This window comes from Protopterus annectens, chromosome 7.part1 (genome assembly GCF_019279795.1).
Source record: "Protopterus annectens isolate FY-2018-M chromosome 7.part1, PAN1.0, whole genome shotgun sequence".
Taxonomy (NCBI): Eukaryota; Metazoa; Chordata; order Ceratodontiformes; family Protopteridae; genus Protopterus; species Protopterus annectens.
The window spans coordinates 423,083,509-423,098,329 of record NC_056740.1 but is presented as its reverse complement, the minus strand read 5'-3'; the positions used below and the strand labels follow the sequence as shown (position 1 = coordinate 423,098,329).

General features: G+C 43.5%; 1 protein-coding gene across 1 annotated transcript in view; it reads left to right on the top strand.

Moving 5' to 3' along the window:
* IFRD2 (interferon related developmental regulator 2) overlaps nucleotides 1–14,821 on the top strand; it is a 677,402-nt gene that overhangs the window by 319,100 nt on the left and 343,481 nt on the right. The window lies entirely within an intron of this gene.

Below are 14,821 nucleotides of genomic sequence, written 5' to 3'. Positions count from 1 at the left end.
TTGGGGGCTCCCACTTCCAAATCAGGGAGTAGTAAGACTCTCCCCATGGTAAACCGTCTCAATGACTTAACTTTAAACCTTCCAAGCCCTGCTCAACTGACTGTTCCTTTAGGGGGAAAGATTGCCCTGCATGCAAAAAATTGGGAACTCATCACCCAGGACAAATGGGTTCTAAATATAGTTTCCCAAGGATACAGATTCCACTTCCACTCCTTATCAACCCCAAACGGTTGGCCAGACCTGTCCCCAAATCAGTGGGCAGAGGCTCAAAAGAAAATTCTCTCTTCTAAGCATCAGGGCTATTCATCCTGTCCCAGAAAAAGAATGGGGGCAAGGTTTCTACTCAAGACTTTTTCTGGTACCCAGAAAAGACCATTCCTGGCGTCCTATCCTGGACCTGTCTATCCTAAACACATTTTTGGTAATCCCAAAATTCAAGATGCTAACCCTTCATCAGCTGCTTCCCATGTTAGGCAAAGATGCCTGGTTGGCAACACTGGTTTTAAAGGAAGCCTACCTGCACATCCCAATAAGGGAATCTTGCAGAAAATACCTACGCTTCAGAGCAGGCTACATGCGCTATCAGTTCTCTGCACTGCCCTTTGGCTTACCTACTGCGCCCAGGGTATTCACAAAGTACCTAGTTCCAGTCATTGCATGTTGTAGTCAAAGAAATATTCAAATAGACACATACCTGGACAATTGTCTAATTCATGCAGAAAGCCAGGACATACTATTAAATCATCTGGCATTTGTAAAGAAATTGCTGACTTCACTGGGGTACACTAAAAACGAAAAGAAATCACATCTTGTACCCTGCCAACAAATTGTATTCCTGGGAGCAAGCTTGAATACAACTTCCCAGATGGCCTACCTCACGCCAGAGAAACAAATTCATTTGACAGCCTACTTCAAACTACTGGCCACAAAGACACAGCTGTCTGCAAGGAAAATACTACAAGCCCTGGGGTTCATGGCCTCTTGCATTCTACAAATTCTATATGCAAGACTACATATGAGGAAACTACAATGGCATCTAAAAAGGCTATGGTGTCAACATTCTCAGGATCTAGAATCAATGATTCCTATCATACCTTGTCTACAGATAGAATTCCTTTGGTGGGCAGAGGCCTGCCACCAAAACAAGGGACTGCCATTCACTCTACCCCCTGCCGCCCAAACCCTAATAGATGCATCAGACTATGCATGGGGTGCTCACTTGGCAAGGCAAGTGCATTCAGGGCAAATGGAACCCAAGTCAAATGCACTTTCATATCAATCAGAAAGAAATGTTAGCTGTACAGAATGCTCTGACAGCCTTCAAGAACCACATTCTTCCAGGACAATTGTTGGTAAAGACGGACAACACCACTGTTATGTGGTACATAAACAAGCAGGGGGAACCCACTCATACCCTCTCTGCAGACTGGCCATGGCTCTGTGGAGCACAGCCTTGAGCTACCAAGTGCCACCTACAGGCTCAATTCCTGCCAGGAAAGCTAAACACACTGGCAGACAACCTAAGCAGAAATCTCATGGACCCACACGAGTGGAAACTGGAACCAAAGATATTCAACATGTTGAGAAACAAATGGGGGAGCCCAGATAGAGACCTGTTTGCCTCCCCCCAGAACTACCAATTGGACAAGTTCTGCACAAGGACTGTCCACAAACAAGCTTGGAAAGTGAACGCACATACTCCAATATCTAACTGAGATGCTACACAAAGGCCTTTCTTTCTCATCCATAAAGATCCATGCTTCAGCCATTTCAGCTCAATATGATACGGTTCCTCCCATTTTCTCTCATCCTTTGCTAAGGCAGATGTTCATCGTGCATACAGCTGCAGTCATAACAGATGGGTTCTCCTGCCGTCAGGCGGGTCCTCGGTCGGCCGAATTCCAAAGTCTAGGTCCGGCGTCGGTTGTCGTCACTTCTTCCCTGACGTCAGTACGACAGGGGTATAAAGGAACCAGCCAACACCATTTTCTTCAGTCTTTCTTGCCGCGCGGTGCCCGAAGCAGAAGCAGTTCGCAAGTGCCGGTCGGCCTGCTCCTGAAATTACGAAAATTTTGCAACCGAAGTCTTCTTGAAAGCTAAGTACCCCGTTGGGTAAACTTTTCTTGCCTCAGACCGATGTCAGACAAAGTTAATAATTGTATTTCATGTGGGAAGCAAATACCGCATAAGGATTTCTATTCCCTCTGTATTCCTTGTTTAGGCCCAGACCACGACGTCTCGGTCTGTCGCTTTTGTGCTACATTCAACAAATGCACCATTAAGCGTCGGGCGGAGTTCGCCCAGCATTATTTTGGCAAAAAATGTAACTATATTATGTCGTCGGATACTCCGACTCCAGTTTTGTCTAAAAAGCGCAAAGATAAGGACCAACACATGAGGTCCGCGGCCTCTACCGACACCACGCCAAAGCCGGCTACACGTGGTCTGGTTTTCAGCGAGGCGCCTTCGCAGCCCCTGACTACCGACGACACTTCATTGGTGGTGTCTCCTGTGCCCGAGGTCGCAGGCTCCTCGGCCCACACCCCGACTACAGATACCGAAGCCACTCTTGGCGGTGAATCTCAAAATGTGGACAGGTCTACCTCCTCTCAAGGTGTCTTCAGACCTTCCTCTTCTTTTTCCATCAAGGCTTTCACTAAGTCTAAAGCAGCCATGCATTCTAAGAGACAAGCTACACAGGGCCCATCTCCAGGCCCCATGCCTAAAAAACAGATGCTAAAAATGGCTGAGGATTTAATTACTCTTATCAGGGTTCTCAACCCCGCCCCGGCAAAGGCCTAGAGTGGAGGAAGAATCCCCCTCCTCTGATCAGGGCTCCATTATATCAGAGCACTCAGATGAACAGGAACATTCTTACTCCCCTTTTGAAGACTCTGATGCAGAGGAGTCCATTCCCTCTGTATCCCCCCCAGAGGATTACTCATTTGGGGAAACTTTGCATACCTTAAGGGAACACTTCCACTGGGAAGGCCAAGATTATTCAGATTCCAAGAAAAGGCTTAGGGAATTTCTCTTGCTACCTCAGCACAGGCCTCTGGCTATACCTCCTGTCTTGGACATACTAGATGATGTGTACTCGGAGGCCTGCCTTAACCCGGATTCTCTACCTCCAGCCCCAGTCAAGCCTGACAGGTACTTCAGGGTTCCTGACTCACACCAAAGTCTATACAAAAGCCATGCTGCTGACCCAGAAACTATCTCACAGGGCCCCAAGGGAATTAAGGCCTCCACTGCTAAAAATCCATTGCCTTCCGAGAGAGATTCCAGATCCTTAGAAAGGTGGGGAAAAAAGGTATATACCTCGGCCACCTTAACCATGAGGGCATTAAACTGTCAGTTCCACATGCTAAAGTACCAACAGTTTTTGTTATCACAATTGAGAAGTAAAATGTCACAACCTGAACAACCAGACTTGAAGGAGTTGCAGGATTTGATGCATAGTGCAGAACAAGTGGGTAAACATACCTTACAATGTGGTTTTGATGCTCTAGAGGCCTCATGTAGAGCTGCTGTTACAGGATCAGTCATACGTAGACATGCCTGGCTCAAGGAACAAACCTTACCAGATCATGTCAAAGCTAAATTACTAGATGCCCTCTACAAAAGGATGTATTATTTGGTGCTAATGCTGAGGAGGTATTAAGGAAAATGGAGGAAAAGGCTAAATCAATGCAAACAGTGAAAGATTTTCTACAGGTACAACCTCCACGTTTCAGTAGAAATTGGCCTTCCAAAAATTGGTCCTTTCCAGCCACGGACAGACCCCAAAGAGGTAGATACAGGCGCCCGAGGGGCACAGGGCAATCCCAAGGATCGGTTAGAGGCAGACAATGGCAAGCTCCTACACAAAGAGGTGGTGAGGATAACTCGCAACCATTCAGAAAACAAGCCCAATGACTTTCCCCTTTGCATGCCAAGCAAGACTCAAATGGCAGCACCCTTAGGCGGAAAACTGGCATTTTCAAAAAATTGGCATATTGTCACAAAAGACAAATGGATCTTGGACATTATAAACAGAGGCTACAGATTCCATTTTCACACCCTTCCAAAAATGAGAGGCATGCCAAACCTGCCACACAATCAAAGGGCAGAGGCACAAAGACAAATTTCAGATCTCATAGACATGAAAGCTATTCAAGAGGTACCAACAACAACGCCAAAGACAAAAACCAAAACCAGTCAAATAAAAAGACGGTCCAGGGCAAACTCCACCAGAAAATTAGTGGAAACGTTCCAAAAACAGCTTACAATGAAGGCTCAATGCTCAATTCCACAACTGTTAATTTATTAACGCCACACAATTTCCAAACGTTTTCGTCAAGGATATGACTTCATCAGACAAAGACACATTAAATTACACCAGTTTAAATACTAGATTAATTAAACACTTCACTCCAATTGAATTACACCACATTTAAAGGCACAAAATAAATATCATGAAATCCTGCTCATTTACACTGTTACCTAAACTGATTTTAAAACTCACAATAAAACACAATATATAGAAATTGTACATGTATAAATATTAAAAACACAAATAATATTGCATAACAGATCTAGGTATAATAAAAATATATAAAAAATATACATTTCAAATTCTATCAGATTTAAGTTTTAAATATGGAATAATGGACACAGAATCATTAATCCCAGGAAATATGTAAGATTCTAGCAAGATTTGCCAGTATGTTTCCCTATGGGATAACATTACCTCCCTGGGTCCACCTCTGGCTTCCTTGAAAACGGAATCCAATACAAAGAAGGAAAAAATTCCTCCAGAACATGTAGTAAGGTGCTTATAAAGTGCATTATTGGTGTCACATTTTTTCATGTCATAATAATGCTCATATATCCTTCTACGGAGTTGCCTTTTGGTCTTCCCTACATAAAATGCCTGGCATGCCTGGCACACCGCCAAATAGACAACCCCGTAGGATGAACAATTGTAGAATTTTCTGGAAACTATCCTCCTACTTCTACTTTCCAAATATACAAATTCTTTGTTAAGAATATATTTACACTGTGAACACCGTCCACACTTGTAAGTCCCTATACGTGGACTTTCCTGATGAGATGGTTTACTATCCTGCTCCAAAATTCTTTTAATATTAACACCTTTCCTATATACAGTTTTAAAAGTAAAATTCTTGAATCTACCAAGGTCTGTTAATTCCTGAAAGGACTTGAATTCATTGTTTATAATTCTACTAATATTACCAATATTACTACTAAAATCAGTGATGTACAATAACTGGTTACTATAGAGGTCTGTCTGGTTATTACCCTGCACATTGTTCAAAAAACCTTCCCCTAAAATGGGCTTAAATCTAGTAGGTCTCCCTTTTAACACTTCTTCCTTAACAGAATCTATCATGTGTTTGGGGTACCCCCTCTCCAAAAACATCTGAGACAACTTTTCACACTCAGTGTTGAATAGCAGGTCCTGTGAGGTCATACGGGAAGCCCTAACGAACTGTCCCTTAACAATACCTCTCTTTTGGAACCCAGGGTGTGAGCTAGAAAAATGCAAATAACTATTGGAAAAAGTCGGCTTCCTGTAAACTGTGGAAATAAACCCTGTTTTATCTTTAGTTAACGTTACATCCAAATAGTTAACATGTGCCTCAGATATCTTGTATGTAAATTTTAAAAAGGTCGTTGTACCCCCAATGTAAGTAATAAATTCTTGAATAGTCTCCACTGGGCCAACCCAAAAAATGCAGATGTCATCCAAAAACCTAGAATAATGTATCCAATTTTTTTCATAACCACTTTTGTGGACAAATTTCTTTTCCCATACGGCCATGATGATATCTGCATAAGTTGGTGCACAGTTGGCCCCCATGGATACCCCCTTGGTTTGTTGGAAATATTCACCCGCATAAAAAATGTAATTGTTTTTTAGTACTAACTCCAACAACCCAATGATTGCACTCACATCATTGTGACAAATCCCAGCACTTTCCCATAATGCCTCCTCTAACCATTCCAATCCTATGTCCGTAGGAATTGCTGAAAACAAATCAACCACATCTATTGTTAAGAACATAAGATTTGGCCTGCACAGGTCATTGGTTATACTGCGCAAAAATTCCCAAGAATCTTTAAGTAGGTATGAATCTCTCCCCCAAACTTGTTTGAGTTTCCAATCCAAGAACTTAGAAAGCGGATGTGTTTTAGAACCTTGTGCTGCCACAATAGGCCGAAGTGGTGGATCCTCCACACATTTATGGATTTTAGGCACACCAAAAATTGTGGGCACTTTAGGATAGTTGTTTTCTAAAAATGAAAAAGTGTCAAATTCAATAATTTCCTGATCTAACATATCTTTTATGGTCAAATCAATTTTTTTGTAAGACACGTGTATTTCATGAATGGAGGTTAAAGTATATTTATCAGTATCATACAAAATTTCCCCCATTTTACTGTCATACAAAACCTGACTCATAAAGACTGTGCCCCCTCCCTTGTCGGGTTGCATCACTCTAATGGTGTGATTATGTGCTAGGTCATGCAATATATTCATTTCATCGTCACTTAGATTGTAGTCAAAATTTACATGAGATAATTCCTTGCGTATCTCCCTTTCAATTCTGCTCTCTAGGTTAGCGAGCTGGGGATGCAAAGGTGGGTTAAAAGTACTAGATTTTTTTAAAAACATACTAGGAGCCACTGGCCCATCACCAAACAAGTTTTGCAGGTTAAGTTTCCAAATAAACATTTTGAGATCAAGTATAGTATTTACTAACTGGCTGCCTCTAGCTGGTACAAATTTAAAGCCTTTAGTAAATAAATCAAAGCAGGCCTCAGTTACTGATACATCACTGTAGTTGTAAATATGGTATCCCATTTTACTATACACCTGGTACGCCCCAGTATTCACAACAGAAATGCCTTTATCTGTTGCCATGCCTGATTCCTGCCTCTCCCTCTCCCCTGATTCCGATTGTCCCTCCTTTGGGAAAAAATCGGATATACAGGGTATGTTGGTCCCCCTTGCTGATTCCGAATACGTTCGGATCTTCTTGGTAAAAAATTCTCATCAATATGTTCCTCCATATTGGTAGGACCATTGTCCTCCCCTAAAATAGGTGTAGGTGGTATTACATCCTCCCTAGGTACTGTTTCATGGTTTAACTGAAAATCCTTGGAATATATGCCTCTAACATGTGGTGGGTTAGGGTATTGTCTACCCTCCCTATATTCCCTAATATCACGATTCAACTTGTTGTACTTCCTTTTGGTAATTATATCACAATGCTTGTCAATATTTTTGCGTATTTCATAATACTGGGCTTTATGCGTTTCAACCTGGAACAGCAAGTCACTTGTAATATCCTCATTACATTTGAAAATCTGTTCTGTTAAAACTTTAATCTCACTGTCGTTTTTCTTAATTATAGCCCTAACAATGTCAAATCCACATCTATCAAATGCCTGCAGTAACTCCATATGAAATTCGCTACCATGTACAACATTGTTAGGGTACTTGTGCACCCTTAAACCCTTAGGCACAATTCCAAGAAAAGGCGTTTAATTAATCTAGTATTTAAACTGGTGTAATTTAATGTGTCTTTGTCTGATGAAGTCATATCCTTGACGAAAACGTTTGGAAATTGTGTGGCGTTAATAAATTAACAGTTGTGGAATTGAGCATTGAGCCTTCATTGTAAGCTGTTTTTGGAACGTTTCCACTAATTTTCTGGTGGAGTTTGCCCTGGACCGTCTTTTTATTTGACTATTCAAGAGGTACCTACGCACGAACAAGGTCAAGGTTTTTATTCCAGACTATTCCTGGTACCAAGGAAGGGAAAAGATTGGAGACCTATTTTGGACCTATCCATCCTAAACACGTTTCTACTCGTACCAAAATTCAAGATGCTCACTCTACAGCAGCTTCTTCCCATGCTGGGCAAGGAGTCTTGGCTGGTAACATTGGACCTCAAGGAGGCATACCTGCATGTCCCAATCAGACAAAATTGCAGAAGATACCTCAGATTTCTTGCAGGTTCAACCCATTATCAATTCTCTGCATTGCCCTTTGGCTTATCTACTGCACCCAGAGTATTCACGAAATGCCTGGCATCAGTAATTGCCTACTGCAGACTTCAAGGGATACAAATATACCCCTATTTGGACGACTGCCTGATCCAAGCGGACAGCAAGCACATTCTTCTGAAACATCTGGCTTATGTAATAATGTTGTTGAATTCTCTGGGATACACAGTCAACAAAAAGAAATCAAGGCTAATACCCTGTCGGAAAATAATTTTCCTGGGTGCCAACTTGGACACAAACACCCAGATGGCCTACCTCACGCCAGAGAAGCAGAGGCAACTAACTCAGTACTTCAGAACACTAGCAAATTGCACCAGGCTGACTGCAAGGAAAATCCTGCAGGCTCTGGGATTCATGGCATCTTGCATCTTACTAATCCTATGTGCAAAGCTGCATATGAGGAAACTTCAATGGTACCTGAAAAACCTATGGTCTCAACACAGCCACAGTTTGGAAACAATAATACCACTAATTCCATGTCTTGAAAAGGAATTTCTGTGGTGGGCTCAAGCATGCCAAACAAACACAGGTCTCCCATTCAGCAAGCCTCAAGCAAATCAAGTCATCACAACAGACGCCTCGGACTACGCCTGGGGGGCGCACATGACAGATCGGTGCATTCAGGGCAAATGGTCCCAAAAAGAAAAGCACCTTCACATCAATCAAAAGGAAATGCTAGCAGTAATAAATGCTATTATAGCTTTCAAAGACCTTCTGCAACCAGGTCAACTATTGATAAAGACGGACAACACCACAGTTATGTGGTACATAAACAAACAAGGAGGAACACACTCATACCCCCTATGCAGACTGGCCATGTCACTTTGGAACATGGCCCTGGACTTACAAATCGAACTACAAGCACAGTACTTGCCAGGCAAGGAAAACACGCTGGCAGACAACCTAAGCAGAAATATGGCAGATCCACACGAATGGAAGTTGCATCCTCAAGTTTTTACAGAGATAATTCAAGCATGGGAAAGGCCAGACATAGATCTCTTTGCCTCCCACAAAAATCACCAATTGACAAAATTCTGCTCAAGGATTTTTCATCCAAAGGCCTGGAGAGTGGACGCTCTCTCTTTCAGTTGGACATCAATGACAGTTTATGCCTTCCCACCTCTTCCTCTGCTGCCCAAAGTTCTATTAAAAACCAGAGCAGACAGACCAAAGATGATTCTCATTGCTCCAGACTGGCCAAGACAACACTGGTACCCACTCCTGAGGAGCCTGACGCATTCCCCACCTTGGACCCTGCCTCTAATGCCTCTTCTTCTGACTCAGCACAGCTTCAAAACTCTTCACAGTCAGCTAAAAACACTCAATCTAGCCGCATGGAAGATTCCTTAGCATCACAACAGACCCTACTCTCCAAGGAGGTGCAGGATGTCATTTTGGAGGCCAGAAGGCCGTCTACTAGAAAAGCTTACTCCGCAAAATGGAAACGGTTTTGTGTCTGGAATGAGAAAAAGGGCCAGGATCCTGGAAAACTGAATTTACCTCAAATATTACGGTATCTAGCTGAGCTGCTAAGCAGTGGACTTTCATTCTCCTCCATCAAAATCCATGCCTCAGCCATTTCTGCAGAATACAACACTGATCCACCCTTATTCTCACCCCCTCTTAAGACAGTTCCTCAGAGGGGCTAAGAATCTAAAACCCCCAAGGAAACTACCAATACCTGCTTGGGATCTCAATTTCATTCTAGAAAAGCTGACCTTGCCTCCTTTTGAGCCAGCTGCCTCATCAGATTTGCAATATTTGTCCTGGAAAACAGCTTTCCTTCTGGCTATTACCTCAGCTCGTAGGGTATCGGAACTACAAGCTCTCATGGCTGTGCAGCCTTTTATCATCTTCCATCAGGACAGAGTTTCCTTACGAACCAACCCGTCCTTTATGCCAAAAGTGGTATCCAGGGTAGCTTTGAATCAGGCTATACACTTACCTACCTTTTATCCTAATCCTCAAAACAAAGGGGAGAGATTACTACATTCCTTGGACATCCACAGACAACTGCGTTATTATTTGGGCAGAACAAAGCCTTTCAGAAAATCAGAACAGCTCTTTGTGTCCTATGCTATAGGGAAAGCCAATTTCCAAACAGACTATCTCAAAGTAGATAGCCCACTGCATACGTTTTTGCTATTCTTTTCATGGCAAAACTGTACCTACAGGCATCAGATCTCACTCCACAAGGGCCACGGCTACCTCTGCAGCTTTTCTCAGAGAAGTTCCTACCAAAGATATTTTGGAAGCAGCCACTTGGAGTTCTGTGCATACCTTCTCCAAGCATTACCACCTTCCATTATACTCCAAATCTAGAGCGGGCTTTGCCACTGCAGTCTTGCAGGGCATTCTGGCTCCTCCTAGTTCCACCTAGTGCCTACCACCCCTTTCTTAGCTTTGGGATTCTACCCATCTGTTATGACTGCAGCTGTATGCACGATGAACATAGTACAGTTTTGTACCTACCATAAATGTAGATGTTAGAGTGCTAATACAGCTGCAGTCCAGGTTTCCCTCCCTCCTTTCCCTCTTGGGACAGGCCTATTGGCTAACACCTCCTCATGCAACCTGATTGGGGTATTCATTCCTGATGTATTTGCTTGCACTACTGTATTTTGATTATATGGCATTGCTTTATTACACAAATTTATGTATTGCCTTCCTTCTGGGGGCACCTGACATCTGGGGCAAGAAAAACTGAAGAAAATGGCGTCGGCTGGTTCCTTTATACCCCTGTCGCACTGACGTTAGGGAAGAAGCGACGACAACCGACGCCGGACCTAGACTTTGGAATTCGGCCGACCGAGGACCCGCCTGACGGCAGGAGAACCCATCTGTTATGACTGCAGCTGTATTAGCACTCGAACATCTACATTTATGGTAGGTACAAAACTGTACTTTTCTCAGAGGGGCAAAAAATATAAGACCTCCCAGAAAACCACCTACTCCAACTTGGGACCTAAATTTTGTTCTGGAAAAGTTAACACTTCCTCCTTTCGAACCAGCCTTTTCAGCAGAGCTTCAATACTTGTCATGGAAAACTGCCCTGCTGCTGGCTATCACCTCAGCATGCAGAGTCTCAGAACTGCAGGCACTTATAGCAGTGGAACCCTTCATCATTTTCCATCAGGACAGAGTATCTTTACGCACCAACCCTTCCTTCATGTCAAAGGTAGTATCCAGTGTGGCTCTCAATCAGACCATACACTTGCCCACCTTTTATCCAAACCTACAGAATAAAGGAGAAAGACTCATTCACTCTTTGGACATTCACAGACAGTTACGTTACTACTTGGACAGGACAAAAGCCTTCAGAAAATCTGACCAACTCTTTGTATCCTATGTACCAGGCTCAGAAGGAAAGGCTGTTTCAAAACAGACCATCTCCAAATGGATAGCACATGGCATCCGCTTTTGCTACTCACTCCACGGGAAAGCAGTGCCTGCTAGTATTAGGTCTCACTCCACCAGGGCTACAGCAACCTCAGCAGCCTTCCTCTGAGGAGTCCCAGCAAAGGACTTTCTGGAGGCAGCTACCTGGAGTTCAGTGCACACCTTCACCAAGCATTACCACCTTCCTCTGTACTAAAAAAACAGAGCTGGGTTTGCCACTGCAGTTCTGCAGGGCATCTTATCTGCACCTAACCCAGTTTAGCTCCTACCACCCAACCATAACTTTGGGACTCTACCCAAGTGTGATGACTGCAGCAACATAGCACGATGAACATAGTACAGTTTTGTACCTACCATAAATGTAGATGTTCGAGTGGTTATGCTGCTGCAGTCCAGGTTACCCTCCCTCCATCCCCTCTACCTAACAAGGCTTTTCTTATTCCTCCATGTACTTCAACCTTTGGGATGCATGTCTATATGGTGTATTTGCTTACAACTAGTACCATTGCTTTGCACTAAGGTATGTTTTGCAAGCTTCTTATTTTGCCTTCTTAGTTTGGGGCACCTGACATCTGGGGCAAGAAAAACTGAAGAAAATGGTGTCGGCTGCCTCTTTTTTACCCCTGCCGCACTGACGTCAGGGAAGAAGCGACGACAACCGACGCCGGACCAAGGCTTTGGAATTCAGGCCAACTGCTTGACCGCGTGACGGCAGGATAACCCAAGTGTGATGACTGTAGCAGCATAACCACTCGAACATCTACATTTATGGTAGGTACAAAACTGTACTATGTCTCTACCTTGGATGAGTCCAGAGCCGCTGTGCAGGCACCGGCTTCTGAGGGTGTATTCAGGCCTACGGACTTGCATATTAAACCAACGCCACCTTCTTCTTTAAGACCTAAAGCTCGAACCATGCCTATAAAACTGACGCCCAGGCCACATGCTCAGGCTTCTATGACTAAAAAACAAATGATAAGAATGGCTGACGACCTTATAACTTTAATCAGGGGAAGCCAACCATCCCCTTCTAAGAGACCTAGGACTGAATTTGTTTATGAATCTTCTGACCCGGATCCTGAAATTTGTTTTTCTTCTGGTGACCTGGATTTGCCCTTAACTGTTTGAGGATTGTGATGCAGAGGACTCTATTCCCTCTGCATCCCCTCCAGAGGATTTCTCTTTTGGTGAAACCTTGCATACTCTTAGGGGAACATTTCCGCTGGGAAAGCCAGGATTACTCTGATTCAAAAAAGAGGCTTAGGGATTACTTACTCCTGTACTAGACATTGTTGATGCCTTTTCGGAATCTAGTTTGGCCGCTGATTCTTTGCCTCCTTCTCCCAGAAAACCTGATATATATTACAGGGTTCCTGATTCTCACAAGTTCCTTTTTTTAAAAATCCTATTCTGCGGATCCTGAGACTATTTCACAGGGACCCAAGGGCATTAAAGCTACTACTGCCAAAAATCCTACCCCTTCTGATAGAGACTCCAGGGTGCTGGATAGATTGGGTAAGAAGGTATACACTTCTGCAACCTTGGCCATTAGGGCCTTAAATTGTCAGTTTCATATGTTAAAGTATCAGCAACATATTATTGGATTGCTTAAACAGAAAATTGTTAATTCCTGACTGTGCTGAAAATAAAGATTTACAGGATGTAATGCATTCTGCTGAACGGGTTGGAAAACATACTTTGCAATGTGGGTTTGATTCATTAGAGGCCTCTTGCAGGGCTGCTGTCACTGGCTCTGTACTTAGAAGGCATGCTTGGCTTAAGGAACAATCTTTGCCAGATCATGTTAAAGCTAAATTGTTGGATGCTCCCTTAAATCAGGACCGCCTGTTTGCAACAAAGCAGAAGAAGTTCTTAAAAAGATGGAGAAAAAAGCTATGCAAACGGTTAAAGATTTCCTACAAGTTCAACCTCCAAGATTTAATAGGCATTCCTTCTAAGAATTGGACCTTTCCTGCCTCTTCCAGGCCTTATCAACCCAAACCCAGAACCAGCAGAACCCCCAGGTTTCATTCCCAGGGTACGCACAAGACTAAGCAGTGGGGGGTTTCTGCTTCCAAATCAGGGAATAGTACGACACCCCCCCCATGGAAAGCGGTCTCAATTACTTGACTTTAAAACTTCCAAGCACTTCCAACTGATTGCTCCTTTAGGGGGAAAGATTGCTCTGCAGGCCAAAACTGGGAACTCATTACCCAGGTCAAATGGGTTTTAAGTAGTCTCCCAAGGATACAGATTTCACTTCCCCACATTACCAACCCTGAACGGTTGGCCAGATCTACCCCCATATCAATGGGCAGAGGCTCAAAAGCAAGTACTTTCTCTCTTAAGCATAAAGGCTATTCAGACTGTACCAGAAGAGGAAAAGGGACAACAAGGTTTTTATTCAAGACTTTTCCTGGTACCCAGAAAAGACAATTTATGGCGTCCTATCCTGGACCTTTCTACCTTAAACACTTTTTTGGTGATTCCCAAATTCAAGATGCTAACTCTTTACCAGTTACTTCCTATGCTAGGCAAAGATGCCTGGTTGGCAACACTGGATTTAAGGGAAGCCTACCGGCACATCCCAATCAGGGAATCTTGCAGAAGATACCTACGCTTCAAAGCAGGCTACATGCACTATTAGTCCTCTGCACTGCCCTTTGGCTTATCTACTGCGCCCAGGGTATTCACAAAGTGCCTAGCGCCTGTCATTGCATTTTGCAAGCAAAGAAAAATTCAAGTATGCCCATACCTGGACGATTGTCTAATTCAGGCAGAAAGCCAGGACATACTTTTGAATCATCTGGCATTTGTACAAAAGGTGCTAACTTGTCTGGGGTACACCATAAATGAAAAGGAAGTCGCATCTGGTACCCTGTCAACAAATTGTATTCCTGGGAGCAAGCTTGAACACAACTTCCCAGATGGCTTTCCTCACGCCAGAGAAACAGATTCATCTGACAACTTACTTCAAACTAGTGGGCACGAAAACCCTGCTATCTGCAAGGCAAATACTAAAAGCCTTGGGGTTCATGGCCTCCTGCATTCTACTAATTCCATATGCAAGACTGCATATGAGGAAACTACAGTGGTACCTAAAAAGCGTATGGTGTCAACATTCTCAGGATCTAGAAGCAATGACTCCTATCATACCTTGCCAACGCCTAGAGTTTCTTTGGTGGGCAGAGGCTTTCCACCAAAACAAGGGACTACCATTCACTCTACCCCCTGCCGCCCAAACCCTAACAACAGATGCATCAGACTATGCATGGGGGGCTCACCAGGCAGGGAAGTGCATTCAGGGCAAATGGAACCCAAGTCCAATGCACCTGCATATCAA